Source organism: Symphalangus syndactylus, chromosome 16, assembly GCF_028878055.3.
Source record: "Symphalangus syndactylus isolate Jambi chromosome 16, NHGRI_mSymSyn1-v2.1_pri, whole genome shotgun sequence".
Taxonomy (NCBI): domain Eukaryota; kingdom Metazoa; phylum Chordata; class Mammalia; order Primates; family Hylobatidae; genus Symphalangus; species Symphalangus syndactylus.
In genome coordinates, this window is record NC_072438.2 from 93,203,903 (window position 1) to 93,223,591 (window position 19,689).

Consider the following 19,689-nt stretch of genomic DNA (forward strand, 5'->3'; position numbering starts at 1 on the left):
GACATGATCTTGTCCCTTTTAATGGCTGCATAGTATTCCATGATGTGCATGTACCACATTTTCTTTATCCAGTCTATCACTAATGGGCATTTAGGTTGGTTCCATGTCTTTGCTATTGTGAATAGTACTGCAGTGAACATATGGGTACATGTATCTTTATAACAGAATGATTTATATTCCTTTGGGTATATACTCAGTAATGAAATTGCTGGGTCAAATGGTATTTCTGCCTCTAGGTCTTTGAGGAATCGCCACACTGTCTTCCAAATGGTTGAATTAATTTATGTTCCCACCAACCAAACTGTTGTTCTTGAATATGCTCATTTACTTAGGCCTGGCCTTGGGAATGCGAAGTCAGCTGACTAAGACAGATGCCTGCGCTTGACCAGGAGACAGAGAAGTAAACGATGGAGGGTGATGGGAGAAACAGACAAGCCAGCATCATGTGTCATGGTCACAGAGGAGAGGCAACCACATCACATGGGGATGTCAGGGCCACCTGGATTTCAGAGAGCCAGCAGGCAGGGATGTTAGGATGAATGGCTTCAGTGATGAAGTCAAGCCAATAAGATAAAATCTAAAGAACAAGAATTACAAAGATTTGGATTTAGTTTCATAAATAAACTTCACAGGTACCACAAGGAGAGGTGGTACTATCTCAATGGCTTAGCAAACCAAAACCAAAAAGCAGACTAACACCAGCAGTCAGTTTAATACTGTTCATGCCACAAAGGGAGGGGAGGAGTTGTCTTGACAGATGATGAAGGGGAAACATAAACCCAATTCCACTGTTGGGGTAGGCAGAAGGGGCAGGGCTAACTCCCTGCTGGGGGTTTACCATGTGTCAGGCATAGCCCTAAGCACTGTCAGTGTAAAATAATGAAACAGTTTTGTCAAACATGGTTTGCATTTCAGGCTGGTCTTGTTTCTTTCCCATTTAGTTCCACAGAGTGGACTTCCATTGAATGTTGGCAGTTGGGACAGACTCTGGCTCCTTTAATAATTGGTGAACTTGGAACTTTCCTGAGATTATTCATGGTTTCTCTTCCAACTCTATATGTTAGGTCCACAGGATAGCACAGCAAGGTTGGGGAGAGTGTCAAAAGTAAAGAGGACAGTGTTAAATCAAGTTCCTGGGTTGAATTTTTAAGGGTATGTGTTGGGAAGCAAAGGGAAGAAGCACCTTGGCCGCTCCAAAAGTGCATCTGCTTCCCCAGCAGGTTGACTTCAGGACATGCCGACCTTTTGGTTCTGTTTGGGTGTCCGACTGGATCAGGTTGTCTCCTAGATGAAGGCTGTAGAGTGGGCAGAGAGGCATCATGACTAATCAAAGGCAGCTGGCATGGGTGCTTTTACATATTAGTGAAACTGTTCCATGTCTTCATTTGGGAGGAAGTTTCAGGACAGTTTGAGCTAAAATGGATGACATGACTCATTGCCAAATGTGAAAAAAATTAGTCATTACATTCCCCCACATGTGTAAGCTCCCTAAACACAACAGTGTTTATAGGAAGGTAAGACACCATCTGGTTTGTTGTGTTGTAGCTTATTTCTCATTTTCAATCACTAATTTATATTGAGGGGATGACAAATAGAACAGAATTAGATTTTTGGTTGTGCAACACACTCAGGGATTCATACAGTGTTAAGTCTTCTATAAAACATGAAACAAATGTTTAGGTGGAATGATTCACATTCCTGAGCAAGTTGCCTGCATGCCGTAATGTGAAAGTGAGATGCTTTTTTCTTCTTTAGGCCTTGGTGCCCGTCTTGGATGATGAAAGTCCAAACAGGTCATTGGGACTGATTCAGAAGGATTTAAAAGTCTTCTTTTTCATGGTTCAAAGAAGCGAACATTCTAAAATGACTCCAGAGCATTCACTAGGTTTAAGCCAGAATAGAACATCAGAGTTTGTCTTCCAAAGCAAAACACAATTGGCTTGGCCAAGATCATTGTATACCATATAAAACAGTGACACTAGGGCTTAGGTATCTAAAATAAGTGAAGTCACGGAGAGCCCAATATGCACATTGGATTGGCTTGCACGAGTTTATACTAATCTTCTTTCCATTACTGAGTTGAGGGAGCACATCCTTTCATTTCTCTTTTCTGAGTTTGTAGCTAGAAACTTCTAAAAATCTACTCCCTGTTCTGTTTTTAGGAAAATATTTTTCTGAACGATTTAACCAATTGCCATTTTACTAATAATTCATTGTGAATTTCACAGTTAGCCAAGTTTTATGGGATAAATGAGCCCCTCTCTGTTTTCATATTTCTCAACAGACCTGTCTGCCTCAGCTCAGCTTTTTCTCTGAGAAAGGTTTGGTGTCAGATGTGGTTTAATCTGTGGCAGGCATTTTGCTCTTCTATGTAATGACCAGAGGGCTGATATAAGAACCCAGCCCTTTTTTTATGTTTTAACAGAGATAGTTAAGTAACAAGAGTAGTCAAATAATTTTTTAAAGAGTTAAATCTTAATATTAGAATTAAATCTTAAATTTAGATCTAGAGTTAAATCTTGAGTCTCCTTTGTGTGGGCACTACTGCTTACAGAGTAAGTCTTGTTGGCTGTGTAGTTCTGAATAAGCAGGAATTGAGAGACCACATTTTTCAAAGGGTGTCAAACACCCTTTTTTTCTAGGCTCTGAGATTTTCCTCTACAAATGATTGATCAATTTAGCTGTCAGAGTGGAAGCACAGAGGCTGGTTGTCCATGCAAATTAACCAGTTGTGCAAGCGCTTCAAAATTGCCTGCATGAAAAGTGAGGTTGCCCTTTGAAAATCTGGCACATGGTGGCCGAAATAAGAAAGTATTCACTATTCTGAGGCCCTGGTGTCCTTAGAGAGCCCATAACAGAAATTGCTCATTTTGAGCACTTGCTTGGTTTTTGGCAACCTGTTTGCTTTAATAAAGAAGTCATTTTTGCCCCCTCTCTTTCTTTCCCTCAGCCCCATGCCTCTTTGCAGCTCAGAACACATCATTGTCTCTTGCGGGAGTAATGAAATAGGAAGTGTTTACTCCAGCTTTATTTCCATTACTGAGGCAATACTGAGTGCCAGCTATTTCTACTAGCTTTAAATATTCACCAAAGGATAATCTGCATGAAGACAAAATGGAAAACAATTGGATTTCTTCCTTCCAGACTGTTGTTAGGATTAGTCAATGCTTTAAGAAACAAAATCCCCTGTTACTGTGTTTATTTTTCTTTAGGTCTGAGCTATGTTTAATATTTCTAGATCATTCCATTCACAGTGACTACTGTCTGATGGAGAGAGGGGTCTCAGTCTGGATCTGGGCATGAAGGCTCCAAGTGGGAAGAGTATTTCTCTTTCATGCCATCTTACTCTTTGGATACAACTTGTAGAAGTGCCTGCTCTTTTGTACAGGAAAGTAGAACTTGCGCCTGCCAGTCATAGAGCCAGATATTTGCATAATTAAATGACCCAGGTGTGAGGTCATCTGTCATCACGTGGGGACTTACTGTCCACGAGGCCTTGACCTTTGGGACTGGTCTCCAGGTGTTCTTACTTTGGCCCTGTGGGAGCCAGAGACTCAGTGAAGGGGAATCTCACATCTGACACTTTTTTTTTTTGAGACAGAGTCTCACTCTCTCACCCAGGTTGGAGTGCAGTGGTGCCATCTCAGCTCACTGCAAGCTCCACCTCCTGGGTTCACGCCATTCTCCTGCCTCAGCCTCCCGAGTAGCTGGGACTACAGGTGCCCGCCACCACACCTGGCTAATTTTTTGTATTTTTAGTAGAGACAGGGTTTCACCATGTTAGCCAGGATGGTTTCGATCTCCTGACCTCGTGATCCACCTGCCTCGGCCTCCCAAAGTGCTGGGATTACTGGCGTGAGCCACCGCACCTGGCCTACTTTTTTTTTTTTAATGGCACGAGAGATATTTACTGAAGGGATTCTTTATTAAATGTTCTTGATAAATATGTGGAATTATTTCTAGATCAAGTATTAACTGGTTCCTAATGAGATTGTTTCTGATTTGGGGAAAAGTGATTCCAAAGGCTGAATTCCTTGAGGGCAGAGACCTCCCAAGTCATTGTGGTGTTATGTACATCATTCAGCACAACATCCAGCATGCTAAACTGGGATGCAGGAAAAAGTCTCTGATTGGAGGTTCAAGCTGATGTGGAAAGTAAGGCCATTTATTTGCTTATTGGAATGCAATATTATTGGATATCTATAACGATCTGATTATAAATATGTGTGTGTGTTTTCTTTCTCTGTACAATTGTTTTGTCCCACATTTTATGTAAGGTCTCTAATGTGTAAGCCACGGGTGTTTGCATCAATGCTGTCCCTGCTAGAGACACCACTTCATTCAGAACCTGTTTGTCTGTGCACAGCTTGGCTGGGGTCCTGCACAGATTCTGTATTCAGGCCGGTGCGGGCAAACCAAGAGCAAAGGAACATCCTTAAGAAAGAAAAACCTTCAAGAGCTGGGCCCACTATATCCCATCTCTTTCTAACTCTGCTCTCAGCATTTAGACATCACAACATCAAATACTGTTCAAAATTTAGGTGGTGCAACTACTGGGTATCTACCCAAAGGAATATAAGTCATTATATGAAAAAGATACTTGCACATGCGTGTTTATAGGAGCACAGTTCGCAATTGCAAAAATGTGGAACCAACCGAAATGTCCACTAATGAACAAGTGAATAAAGAAACTGTGGTATATCTATACAATGGAATACTACTCAGCCATAAAAAAGAATGAATTAATGGCATTCACAGGGACCTGGATGAGATTAGAGTCTATTATTCTAAGTGGAGTAATGCAGGAATGGAAAACCAAACATTGTATGTTCTTATTCATAAGTAGGAGCTAAGTTATGAGGATGAAAAGGCGTAAGAATTACACAATGACCTTTGGGGACTCAGGGGAAAGGGTGGAAAGGGGGTGAGGGACAAAAGACTACAAATAGGTTGCGGTGTATACTGCTTGGGTAATGGGTGCACCAAGGTCTTACAAATCACCACAAAAGAACTTACTCATGTAACCAAACACCACCTTTTCCCCAATAACCTATGGAAATAAAAAAAAAATTAAAAAAAAATTTAAGTGGTGATACTGAACAAATCCAGAGATCTATCTTTAAAAATTATACCATTTTTCATTTGAGTCCTGACCCTGTCTTGAATGTAAAGTGGCCAGCAATCTCATATTTGGGAGTCTCTATGTACTTGCTCCATGGACCAGCCTCTGACCCCAGCCAGTGCTGGCCGGTAGAGGAGAGAAGGGGTGGGGTATGCGGCTGCTCCTTGGACCATGGTAAGAGTGGTTGGGGCTGGCTGCTGCCTTCATCCTACAATTTGTTCATCACCTCAAGCTTTCGTGCATTTTGCTTTTCCTTTTCAAATTGCTTCCTTGAATGCTGGAATATTTGCTCAGGAATGTGGTGGTAGCTGGCAGCAGACGTTCTGCCAGTGGAAGGGAATGGCCAGGAACTGGCCCTCCTCCCTTGTGCCTGAAGCTGACATTGCTGTTATTTGTATCCTTCAAAGATACTAATGCAGGCGTGAGAACCATATATGGTATTTAGAACTTCTGTGAAATAAGTAGATTTTAGCTGCTCTCACCTCAAAAAAATGTGACTATGTGAGATGATAAATACGTTAATTTGCTTCACTATAGTAACCATTTTACTATGTATATGTCACGCATTACATCATGTTGTAAACCTCAGTTTTCCATAAAATTTATTTTAACAAAAGTTGAAGGAAACAATAAAGGTCCATTTTATAATGATAGATTATATCATATTTTTCAGTAGGCTGCACCATTTCAGGACATCCTGTTATCCCTGTAGCTGCTTCTAGTGTATTTTTCTTCCCCCTCTTCCTTTTCTCTTGCTCTTCCTTCCCCCTCCCCTCTCTCTGCTTTCTTCCCTATTACTTTTGCCTCAAAGCCTTGTTCTCTGTTCCTGTCACCCACTCTTTGTTTTCTTGAGTGGCTGGGGTTTCCAAGGACCCCCAGCCACAGAGATCGCCATTCTTTCAAGGGACATTATTATCCTAAATGTCCATTGTTGATTTATCCAAGCACATTTGTGTGGAGACCACCTATGTGGAACAAGTGACAGAGGCTGTCAGAGGTGACCTCATGGAAGCCTGGACACCCAGGCTAGGGACAGTGACAGAAAGAGTTGTAGTGCATATAACCAGAGTGAATGGCGTTTCATTATCCCACAGCCCACATCTGAGTGCTGGGTCCTCCACATAGTTCCTGTCAATCAAACCAGTTGGCACTGGATGAAGGCACTTCCAAAAATAATGTCCTTTACTCATTTTGTATTTTCATTCCTACTGAGAAAATTCTGATTTTCATCATTTAGGTTATTGCCCTAAAGTCAAGAACATTCATTCCTCAGTAAGTACACTTATATAGACTGATGTTTCTATATAAGTGATTCTTTGCAAAAATGGACTGTGACGTTTTGTCTATTTAGCATATTTTAAAATCTATTTTAGATAGTTAATATATTTCTGGGAATGTGGAATATATTTTCTTTGTGAATAATTCCAATGCGATATGCCATTTGTTGTGCCTGGGTTTTAAGTGTTGATGTTTAGGGCCCAAGCTGCACACTTAGTGGGACTCGTGGGGTCCCCTGACTGTGTTTGCCATGTGGCTCATGGCCACCCTCAGGATCAATGATTTGCTTGAAGAACTCTAGGAATGTATAAAACCTGTTGTATTAGTGATTATGGTTGATCTCAGTCAAAGGGTACAGCAGTACCCTTTACACTCCAGCTGTGGAAAAGGTGCATAGCTGGAGTCCAGGAGAGGCTGCCCATGAGCTTCTGATGGTCTCTTTCCAATGAAGACACATGGACAGTGCTTCTTCCCCCACAAGGATGTATGACAACATACCATGGGGTGTTGCCAATCAGGCGACTTCACCTGAGCCTCGGTGTCCTGAGTTTTTTTTGAGAATTGACCACATAGACATGGCCAGACTAATCCAGGGAGGCCCAAGCCCTCAGCCATTAACCACATAGTTAGCCTAGACTATCTGTGTGGCCTAAAGCCCCCCCAAAACAAAGTCTCTCATCAGGCAGGACATTCTAAGGTCTTAGAGGTGACTTCCCAGGAACTTGGCAAGGGCAAGTCCTTTGCTTGGCAAGGGCCAGGTTCATCCTTCACTGCAATTCTCCTCATACCTGTAGTTCTCTGGTGGCAGCTTTTTACCCCAGTTTCTCCCCTTCTTGTCTTGTGCAACCTCTGCAGAGCTGCCATATTCACCCTCCCAAAGTTTGCTCATCCTGACATCCCACTGAACCTTCAGTGACTCTGCCTTCCTTTGGATGAAGTCTCATTTCTTTCTCATGTTAACATTCCCTACAATCTGTGTGTCATCTACTTTTCCCACTGTTAGCTGTCTGAAGTGGCTCTTTTGAGCTCTCCATGCCCTTGCATGTGAGTGATCTTGCAGGTAGTCATCGTGGCACATGCTCCTGCTAGCTGATGCTGGCTGCCTCCACACCCTCCTGATGCCACCCTCCCTGCTCCTTGGCCTCCCACCTGGAATCCACCCTCCTGTTTACTTCCTTGTCTTCCTCCAGGGACTTGAGCATGAGGCCAGCTTTCTGTCTGTGATTCTCATGGCTTTGCAGTCCAGATTTTTACCTTTGTGGAATTGCTTTTTTTCACCTATCTCGTTCAGTTTGCACTCCTGCAAACTCTTACCTTGGTGGGCTCTGTGGTGGGGTTTCCACCCAACTCCAGGGGTGGTACCAGGAACTCATGCTTTCATTCACCATGGTGCTGGCCTAAATGGTTCTTCTCTTATACCTGATGGTTTTTAGCTGTTCCTCTCTCATCTACTGTTTGTTTCACCTGCAATGCACCCAGTAAAACTTACTTCACCATCTCTTTTAATATCCTCCTTATCTCCTCCTCATCCCTCAGAGCCCACATCACATTTCCCGTTTTCAGAAATCTTTTCCTTGGCTCTTCTGCCCATAAGTAACTTCTCTTTCCTCCAATTCATAGTATGTACTGAACTACATAGCAGAAAAATCGTATAGAGAGCTCCTGAGAGTGTAATAGGTTCTTGTTTTTTCTTCTAAGCATCCACCATGTGTGGCCATGGGGCTGTACTGTGCATGGTGATTAACTGAGGGACTGATGATGAGAGGCCTGTCAATTAAATGCCATGGCCACTGGTCTAATTCTTGCCTTTGGGAAATGCCGGCTCAACAGTTCTTAGGTTTCTTGAACCTGTATCTTTTAGGGTTTCTTTTCGTCACTCCACTAAACTTTCTGATGCCAGGTGGTCTTGTCCATTTTTATTTCCAGTGTAATCTTACTGTTGTACGGTTTATAAATTCAGCTCATAAGACTGGCCTGGAATGTTAATTTCTGTCATGTATCTGCAGGATAAAGGCTACCACTCAGCTCACCTTTGGTCTCCAAAATAATGTTTAAGTCTACATCTTACCTCATTCTGAGTAAGTTGGGCAGGGAAAAGGTTGCATATTTTAGCAGAAAGTCATGTGCTGATGAGCACTTAGTAAGTTATAATTGATATTAAATCTTCTTCATGTAGTTCCATTTAGAGACAATTTGAAGAGCGTAGGTGGCCACGGGGCAAAATTCCTGGGAAAGAGTTACTGTTTGTAAATCAAAAGTGTTGTCAAGATAGTTCTGCACATATATGTTCATGGTGGCATTTTTTAAGAGGCAGAACTCTGAAAATTATGACTCAGAGTATTTCAGAGGTTGTTTGTACCAAGGTTAATGATAAGCTAAAAGAGAAAAGAATAAGAATAATATGGAATTGAGTCAAATAGAGAAATTTCTATGTTTATAAAAAATAAGCAGTTTCTTATTAAATGGGTAGTTAATTGTCGCTTAAAAATTTTCCAACTTCCAGTCTGGAGTGAGCCTCTGGGGCTTTGTAGTTTCTTTACCTTTTGACTTTCTTCTCAGTTTTCTAGAAAATATGTCAGTGATTTATGATTAATGCATTGGCTAATTTATGACCTTGCTGGGAGAGGACACGAGGGCTCTGCTTCTGGACCTGCAAGAATCGTGGTCTGTTCCTCTAGCTTGGCTCCAACTCAAGGCCTCTGCTTTGTCACTGTTGTTTCTGCTCCTGAGTGCATGCTCCCAGGCACACATGGGTGTCTTGGTGAACACCCTGTCTTCCCCAGACAAGGGCTGACCCTCAGTAGAAAGTCCCAATACTGCTCACTTGGCCAACAAGCACCAGGCTGGTAAAATATCTTTTTCACCATTTATGTAAACACAGGCACAGTAACAACCCTTTCGGGTGGACACCCTTGAATCCTGCTGCTGGAACTGATTTCCTGTTTAGACATCAAATTCTGTAGGAAGCTGTGTTTTCCCCCAAGCCAAGAGAGCTCTGTCCTGTGGGTATTGCTTTTCCACAAGGAAGGGGCTGGGTTTTGGAGTCTGTTGGTTGGACCAGGACAGTCTGGCAGTCCAGGCTGTGGGCTGTCCATGCTGGATTCGGCAGGGACGTCTTCTTCCTGCAGTATTTGCTCTCTGGTTGTGAATTCTTACAATGTTCTTTTTGGCCCCAGTCTCTCTGTCATTTAAGAGACTGACCCATATTCTGCAGGTGTGGTTTTGCTGTCCAGCTGAGGGGTCACATCAGCTCATTTGTGACCTCACTAGGGGAGGCAGGAGACCTATTAGCCCTGTTTTTAATATAGTTCTGAGACATGGGAACTTACAGAAATTGCCAGCTATTCATGGCAGTAACCAGAGGATCTGTCAAACTTTATTACTTAAATTTCAACTCAGATCTAAACAACTACAAGGACATTTTAGTAATAATTGTTGTAAAACAGATTTTAGGACTGGAGAGAGGAAGCTTGTGTATTCAAACATGCCATTTAATAAAGAAGTTTCAACTAACATATTTTGTTGCCACACCCAAAGGTGATATTAGTGATTTCATGAAAAAGAAATTGGCCACTCTGAGGAATATTTCTGAGACTGAGTGTGCTTCCCTGGCTCCTCTTTTGGCTTCAAGGATTTGCATCTGCACCTTGTCCTGTCCAAAGGATGATGTTGCGGACTTTCGAGGACTCTGCTGGGACTGGAGGGTTGGCCGTGCTGCACAATGTGAGGGTGCCTGGGCTGCTGAGGCATCTCAGGCAGGCATGTCCCAGTGTGTTGCCCTGGGTCACCCCCTTGCTTCCCATGAATATACCAAAGGCCCGTCCTGGAGGAAGGGAGACTCACCGAGAGGCAGTGACACCTTGTCCTGTTCCCTGGCCTCTGAACCCTAGGGCTTCCGAAATGGCACTTCAGCAGGTATAAAATTTTATAAATTTCCAGCTGCTGTCATTCAGTTCATTTTCTGCAGGCAGATGGCCTTGGATCATGACTGAAGCTGACCGTGTGGGAATCACTGCCTAGAGGGACAGCCAGAATGTTCTGGGAAGTTCTTTCTCCCATTTTCCCTTCGTCAGGGTGGGGAGGAAGAATGTCAGGGTGTTTCACATTTATAGCAGCCAGAAGCTGCCACCTGGGAAGTGTAGAGAGAAACCAGATGAATGAAGAGAACAGAAAAAAGCATGAGCCCTGAAATGCAGTATTTGAAGTCACAGGCGTCCTTCACTGGTGATGAACACGTTTCTCCTATGCATCATAGATGGAAAGTCACCTATATTTTCAGCTCCTGGCATGTATGTTTCTAGGGAGGCTAGCGGTTTGTGGTCATCTTTCCATCCAATGACAATATCAAATCTTCAGGATTTTTGTATATTAAACTGAATGACAAGATTGGACAGCTTTACTTGATTTTGGTAAAGTGGCTTGTTTTTCACAATGTATCATTCTTTTTCCTATAAAGCCTCATAATTGTGCACCTAATAAATTAATATATAAATAAAAATACAAACTCAAATTTCTAGCAGAGCTTGTGCTACTGCCTTTATCTCCTGTCTTTGAAATGCATTGTATAAGGTACCATGTGTTCCCAAAAATGGAATGAGTCATCATGGAATGGATAAATTCATATAATAAATCTTAATTTCATTTTCAGACTGCTTCAGATAATTTCAGACTGCTTAAGATAATTTTGAAATAATGGTTCTTTTGGATGTTTCATGAGAGTTATTTCATCTGTTAACAGCATTTAAATGTTTATTTCTCCTTTTCTGAAGAAAAAGAAACCATTAGTGCACATGATCCTGAAGTAGGGTAGCACGATTGTGAGGCCAAGCTCGCCTGCGCCACCGTCTATTCCTATGTGGCCAAAGCAGCTTGCTCTGATTGTTCAGGGCTTTCATGGAACTTCATAGAACTCATGACCAATGACCACATCGTCTTTTAAAATGGGTTGACAGGATCTCTCTATTTTCTTTTTTGAAGTGTTGGTGTGTGAGACTTGGGCTGGAGTGCCCACGTGGCTGTGGAGTCAGTGTGATTCATGACTGAGGAAACGCGGCCTCCATCCTCTCTCTCCTTGGTAAGTGAGACATCTAAATGGGAAGTGAAGAAACCAAAAAAATTACAGATTGAAATATTTTGACAGCTTGTGAGCTTTACTTCTGTTATTAAAAATGAGAGTAGGCTGGGCGTGGTGGCTCACACTTGTAATCCCAACATTTTGGGAGGCCGAGGCAGGCCGATCATCTGAGGTCAGGAGTTCCAGCCTGGCCAACATGATGAAATTCCAACCCTACTAAAAATACAAAAATTAGTCTGGCATGGTGGTGCATGCCTATAATCCCAGCTACTTGGGAGGCTGAGGCATGAGAATCGCTTGAACCCAGGAGGCAGAGTTTGCAGTGAGCTGAGATTGTACCACTGCACTCCAGCCTGGGCGACAGAGCAAGACTTCATCTCAGAGAAAAAAAAGAAGAAAAGAAGAAAAGAAAAAAAAAAAAAAGAGAGTTAATGAGCAAGCTTTCAGATAGAGAAATCTTTCAAGTAAAACAATTGTGGGCGTATGCCACCGCTACATCACGCAGGAACCTGAAGACGTGAAACGGCTTAGATGCTTCTTAGCGTCTTCTGCGCCCCAGTGTGACTGCCTACTGGGTTTCAGTTTTGTCTCCTGCAGTTACCTCTGTGCTCTGCCCCCCACTTATTTGCAGTGCATACCACTGTCATCTCATTTCCTGTCCTGGGACCTTCTGCAGTCCCCTGCACCTGCTAGGTAAGCCCTAAACCTCTCATGATACTCCCAGGGATCTTCCCGGTCAGGCCTCCACACAATTTCCTCCTTCCTGTGGCCCTGGGACAGTGTAGGGACTGACCCCCCTCTTCACAATGATCTGTTCCCACCACCAGTCGTGCTTGTTTGGATCTTCCAAAGGCTGGCTCAGAAATGCTGGCTTCACAGGAGCCTTTCTTAAGCACTTTAGACCTAGGTGTTGCTACCTTCTGGGAAGACTAGAAGAGAGGAAGGGGTGAAGGGGGATAGAGGACTAGTGGTGTAGGGGAGGAACAAGTAAAGTGACAGAAAGTGACAATTTCATTCCATATACTAGTCACTGCAAAGACACTACCATTGTTTATTAACTTATTTATTTTTCTCCCTAACTAAATTACCATCTCATTGTGGACAGGCTTATATTTTTTCCCCATTCACAAAACACTTCGCTGATTTTAGATAATCCAGAGATTTTCTGAATAATTGGTGACCATTCCTGCTCTTGGATTATGAGTTCCCAGTCCCTGGCTTCTTCTATGAGGAAGGAGGCTAAATGGGTCTTAGAGCTGGGCCCTCTGTATAGATGTGTAGATGCGCTCAGCTGAGACGAGAGGTTCTCCTATGTCGTCCTTACATTTTGCAGAAGAAGAAATGGAGGTCTGCATTTTGTATCTTTCTCCAGCCCACGTAGATTCAGGTTCACATAGTGTCTTAACCGGAACCTCCCGTTCCCTCCCCCATGGAGAACCACAGCACCTGAGAGCTGGAAGAACGACCACATGGAGCCTATGTTGGCTTGCTTTGGATGGTCAGTGGTCATCATGATATATGACAGGAAGAGTTATTAGCTAATGTAAGTCCTCATTGTGTGCCAGGCCCTGTGCTAAGTGAGATGTTTTCAATTCTCATAACAACCCTTTCAGGATCGTATTCTTGGGTCACTGTTTTAAAGATGAGGAAATTGAGGCACAGAGAGCTTAAGTAATCTGCCTGAGAATTGCAGTGAGTCAGAGGCAGAGGTGGGATTTGATTCTATCTTCTTAACCTTTACACAAAGCTGCCTTTTTAGCACTAACAATGCCTCCCTAGAATAAGAACAGTTATACATTATTTTTTATTCCTTACTGGAATTACTCAGACCCGTACAGAGAAGCTCAGAACAAATATTAAGAAATCAGTTTTTCAAACAGTAATCTAAATTGAGAATTGGCGAACGTTTTCTAAAAAGCGTGAGAAAACATTTTAGCGCTTACGGGCCATAGAGTCTCTGTTGCATCACTCTGCCGTTGCAGTATGAAAGCAGTCATAGGTATGTGAGTGAATGGGCATGGCTGTGTTACAATAAAACTTTATTACAAAGACAGGTGGCAGGCTGGATTTGGCCTCCAGGCTAAGCAGCTTTCTGAGCTATGATTAACATGATCCTTACACTGCTGAAGACCTCATAGTATAATGAATGAGAGTGTTTCAGTGGACAGTAGGTATTAGTCCCGCAATGCAATTTATCTTGGATGCTTGGATTTTAATTATAAGCAAATTTTAATGAAGTCTATTGTAACTGCAAACCTTACCCCTTAGAATAAGGACACTTGATGTTCTATTGTTTGACATAGTCTATATGCCACAAATGTATTAGTCTAAGTCCCACCTAAATTACAGCTTTGCTCGAATTAGGGCCTGATAAATATTATTTTCTTGATATTTTGTTAAGCTGGTATATATAACTCATTTATGAAATAAGTTTAGGTGGTATTTCCTACTTTGGTTTTTATATCGTTTCTAAATGTGACACTGTTAGTTTGCACCCTTATACATGCTGCCTTTTTTTTTTTTTTTTTTTTTTTGAGACGGAGTCTCGCTCTGTCGCCCAGGCTGGAGTGCAGTGGCGCCCTCTCGGCTCACTGCAAGCTCCGCCTCCCGGGTTCACGCCATTCTCCTGCCTCAGCCTCTCCGAGTAGCTGGGACTACAGGCGCCCGCCACTACGCCCGGCTAATTTTTTTGTATTTTTAGTAGAGACGGGGTTTCACCGTGGTCTCGATCTCCTGACCTCGTGATCCGCCCGCCTCGGCCTCCCAAAGTGCTGGGATTACAAGCGTGAGCCACCGCGCCCGGCCGCTGCCTTTTATATATATTAGGGTAAACATGCAATTATCTTGGGCTGTCTGATAATTATGTTGAGCAGGAATGTTCTGGTCTTGAATATCCCTCTTTTATTATGAGCAAAGATGGAGTTTGAACAGGATTGACATAGTTAAATCATGAAATAACATGGCAATACCCTTTGCCACATAAATAAATTGTGGTATGATTTTTTTAAATTTTACTTTTTTATTACAAAAGGATACTTCTGATACTTAAAGGCATATTTGACTCTACTATACCATTTACAAAGATGGGCAAGGAAAATTGAAAGGCCAATTAATTTGTGTTTCTTTAAGCAATTTAAGCAAGGAACTATTGTACTCATTCATTCATGCATTCTTAGAAATCTATAATTGCAGCAAACTCAAGAGCCTGGTAATACAGTGGAAGTTTTGGAGACATGCCTTTGTCAAGGAGCCACTGGCCCCGGTACTTATTCCATGTGCCATGGCAAAGTGTGCTTCACCTTAATAGCAATGATATAAAAAATAAAATTCTGACCATAAAAGTAATGGAAAACTATCCTTGATTCCTTATTAACTGAAAAAGCAAATTGCAGAATAATATCTTTAATATAATCCCATTCGTTTTAAAAATAAACACAGACTCACACAATCTCTATGCACAAGTTCATGTGTATTATAAAGTCTCCTAGAATATATATTAATATATATCAAACTCTAAACAGAGATTATCTCCGGAGTACAGGTGTTTGCACTTTATCATCCATGTGGTCAGTAAGATTTTCAGGAGTATTATTATTTTTACAATTAAAAAAATTTTTAAAGTGCATTAATGTGGTGAATGCTCATTACTGAAAATATATAAAAGAAGAGGAAAATTCAACTATAATGCCTCTATCGAGGACAATCACAGACAGCATTTAATGTAGTCTTTTATGGAATATTTTTGATAAGCAGTTTAAAGAGTTAATACTAGACATAAAATTCTGCATACTGCTTTTTTGCATCTACATACTTTCTCATATTATTGCAAATTGAAAAAAAAAACCTTATTTTAACGTATATGTAATATTCTATCATGTAAAGTCACTGTAATGTCATTTCCTGCTCTGTTTTGCGGAACATATGTTGCTTCCGGTTCACAAAAGTCATAGACCATGCTGAAATGAACATGAAAAGGGTGATGGAAGATTTCATACACCTGCGTTCCAATCCTACTTTCTCACTTTGTGCAGGTCACTGTATTTGGTGCATGAAGTACATGCTTCAAAAACAATAGCAATTGTTATTGTAATCCTTTCTTTTAATTGAGGGTTAATTCATTAGCTCAGAAGAGCTATAGTTGATTTACTACATAAAACCCAGCGAGTCTTAAAAACCTGCCAGTTGGCTTTATAGAAGTATTGTAGATATTTATACTTCATTTATATGCCAGAGAATTTATTTTGCTAAAACAAATTTGAGTATCATTACTCAAAAACTTTGAGTATTATTATTAATTGTTTTGGTCAATTTGATAATATTCTTTTTTTATATGTTTTACTGTTTACTCATTGTGTCACTTTGCTAATTTGTTTTCAAGCGACAATTAGCCATTACTCTGAAAGAGGTGAGAGAGAGAGAAAGGAGGAAGGAAGGAGGGAGGGAAGGGGGAGGGGAGAGAGAGAGACAGAGACAAACAAACGTGTGTGAGAATTATTTGTCCAGATTTTATAACTGTTTAGCTATAGAGACTCTACATTGTTCTCAGATTTTAAGACTTAATTATTAAGAATATTAACTCATTATTGTCACTGTTTTTTCCCCTATTTCATTTGCTTGTTTGCTTTATCCTTTTAAATTTAAATAAGTTTATTTTAATGATGTCAGATTTTTTCTTGATAATGATTTTAATCAGTGCTTAGGAATTAAACAAAACATTTTCATCTATAAAATGGGAATAGTAAAAAAAAGGAACAAAAAAATTCTTTACTTTCTTCTGATCTTATTAAAAATATTTAACTGTTTAATTCAGGAACAGATATTTAAAATATAGTTTTGCTTTTTAAAATCTTCTCAATGTTTTATTCTGCCTTTCTTTGTCCTTAATGAAAAAAATCGATCCCCAATTTTAATTTATTGTGGATGTTCGGATGATAACAGTATTTGTACAAGTGGAGAAAGTCCCAGATACGCATTTCTCCTTTCTACAAATAGAGCCCTAGTTTAGAACCAGACAATTTAAATTTTCTCATTCTTTTATTCATTCTTCTTTGTTAGGGAGAAGGTAATTTTCTATTTTAAGATTTTATACAGCCTATGCCTATATTTTAACAACTATGTTTCATTTTTTAAAAATTTTATAGAACTTAACCCATTACATTAACCATGATTAAATCCTGATCACAGTTCTTTGCTTCTTGGCTCATTCTTGTACCTAACTTAAGGTGTTTGCATTAAATGTTACATGGTGGGTATCGAAGACCAAGTTAAGGCTGGTCAAATCACATATGGTGGGTATCAAAGACCAAGTTAAGGCTGGTCAAATCACAAGTAAGATGTCCTCGTTTGTGCAGTCTCGAGCACTGATGTAAAATATTAATTTGTTGTGATGTGCATACAATAATGTTAAGGGCAGGAGTTCCAAAAGATTGAATCTAGATCTTGCTTTTTGAGATTGATAAGCACCTGACTGTGGACAGATCGGACCAAGACTCAGCTCTCAGTCTTTACTTTTCTTGGTTTTGTTGGATTTCTTGGCTATAAAATAAGGAAAGTGAGAAGACATAGGTTTGGGTGTGATAATAGGTAATGAGGGGTTTAAGCTAGACAAAGAGACTAAATATGAAAAAAAAGTGCCTGCTGAGTTGCTGACAGTGTTTCTTTTGGTGCCACTTTCCTGATAGGAATTTTGTGATATTTTCAGGGCATCTCTATGTATATTGTTGATACAAGGTACACACTTGCTTAAACATGCTGAGTGGTTGTAATTTGGGATAAAGGTTTAGCCTGCCATTCTTAGTAATGTCAGAAATACAGGGCTGTAGACACCACTCCTGAGTCCCATCTGATTGTGTAGTCAGCCTGATGCAAAATCTCTGTGAGGCCATCCAGAAAGGTCCGTGCAGAGCCGATCTGTTTTGTCACAAGCATTTCACTCCGCTTACCAAAGTTCACTGACAGAATTGTCAGCTTCCATTATCTCCATTAGAATGCACTGAAATTCCCCATTATGGAACTTGGGAAATCTTGCCTCTCTGTTCTCTGCTGTTTGAGATTTAGGCCTTTTCCCCTCTTTTGTTTAGGTGAATGTCTGCCAAGTGTGTTATCTTCCTGAAGGTCACCAGCTTTATGGCTACTGTAAATATTTGTGAATCACAGCTGTGTGGTGAAGTTCAGAATTCATTTTCTTTTCTTAGTTTCGTGATTGAGTGAGGCTGGGAGGGATTGACATGTGCTGTTTATTCTCAGACACCCATTAGAGGGGCAGATGTGTGTGGGGTTAATTGCTTGGATTTGAAGATTTACATGTGCACGTAAGGATACTGCCCTCTCAATTACACTGTGTGTAAGATCTTTGTTTTGGCAGAACTTTCCTGAGGGCATAGAAATGACCCCATGTTTGGATCTTTGGATTTCATGGGACTTTGGGGATTTTCCTGCCCTGTGGTTTCCAGATTAGAGTATTGGAGAGGCCTCTATAGCTGCAGGGCTGCAAACCTAATCAGTTCATGCTTCATCTAGGAAAGCTAATGGGGGTTTCGTGTGTGTTTGTGTCTTTTTGAGCCTCCGAGGCCACAAAGAAATCAGAGTCATTTTGCTTCATTTGTTTTTGTTTAAAGCCTGAGCAGTAACCACTATTGGTTAAACCAAAGCAGAAAAAGCAAAGGTTGGGAAGTTGGTTGGGAGATTCTGGGAAGTAAACACCACCACATTTTCATGTAACAGTATCTAAGAATAGTGCACTTACATTTCCAGTGCTGAGGAATTCAGTGGGTTGATCTAAGTTGTTTACTGTAGCTCAGATTTTTTTTAGTATATATAAATTGGGGTACCCTTATCATAGCTCAGGGGCCACATGCTTTTTGAGAACTGTTCCTCTTTTCTCCATTGCAGGCCACCTCGTTACTACCGTGATGTTTTGAAGGTGAGGTACCTACCCAAGTGGGCCAATCACAATATCCCAGCTAGTGGACACTGATTAATTCTGATGGAAACTCTTAACCCTAGTTTGGCCAAACTATATCCCATTCCTTTGCTCCTACAGTACTTAAGCAGTTATTTCCTTTCTTTTCTACATAATCAGCTTTTATTTTTCCCTCTATGCTGTTTATTTTTTTTCCAATAGGAATGGAAACATCTATCATCTTAAGAAAATTTGACCTGTGGCCTCTAATTTTCTCTTTAGTTATAATACATTTATCTCCTCTTTGCTAAAAAAAAGAAAAAAAACTTTGTTTAAAGTATGTGCCTGTACTTGTTGTCCTCCATTTCTGCCTTTTTATTTCCTTTTGAGCCCAGTCTGATCCCTCAGTCATTCCTTCAGCACTGCCTAGTCAAGATCACCCATCACCACCATGTTGCTACATCCAGCAGTCGAGGCTCAGTCATCATCGTACTTAACAGTTAGCAGCTTTTATACCATCAACCCCTCCCACCTCCTTCACATACTTTCTCTACTTGGCTTTAGGATGCTGCATTTCCCTGGCCTGACCTCATATCTCTGGGCTTTGCATGTTAGCCTCAAATGGTCATCTCCCTGCCATCCAAGCACTGGAGTCCCATAAGGTTCAGTGTCTGTACCTTGTCTCTTTTCCCACCATTCTCACCGTTTAGCAATCTCTTCCAGTCTCATGGCTTTAGTATCATTTGCACACTAATTACTCCCACATGTCTATCTTCAGCCAAAACCTATCCCTAAGCTCCAGAATTATTTACATACTCAACTTCCTATTTAACCTCACAACTGGATGTCTAATTTATGTCTTCAAATTAACCATGTCCAAACTGAGCTCTTTTCTCCCCACCAGCCGTAGCCATGTCCTTCTGTAGAGTTCCTCATTTTATTAATGGGAAGTCCAGTCTTCCACTTGCTCAGGCTGAAACAGTTGGAATAATACTTGATTATTCTCTTTCTCTGTCACCCCATATCCCAGCTGTCAACAAATCTTATTGCCATTGGTTTTTTGTTCAACATCTATGCAATATCTTACCACTTGTCAGCACCTTCACTGCTCCCTGCCTCAGCTAAGCTCCCAGCAACTTGGTCCCCGTGAGTGCTCAGGTCTTCTGGCCGTCTCGCTGCTTCTGCTCTTGGGCCTCTGTGGTCTTTTCTCCACGCAATGACCAGACAGCCTCTCTGCTCAGAATCCTCCAGCAGCTGCTGCCTTATTCAGATGGAAAGCCAGCTTCCTCACTTGGCCCGCCAGGCACCACGTGT

General features: G+C 41.2%; 1 protein-coding gene across 1 annotated transcript in view; it reads left to right on the top strand.

Moving 5' to 3' along the window:
* The window catches only part of SEMA5A (semaphorin 5A), a 505,802-nt gene that overhangs the window by 99,003 nt on the left and 387,110 nt on the right, over nt 1-19,689 (top strand). The window contains exon 2 of the mRNA XM_055246035.2: nt 11,378-11,474. The gene's annotated coding sequence lies outside the window, so the exon portion shown is untranslated. The remainder of the gene's footprint in view (nt 1-11,377; nt 11,475-19,689) is intronic.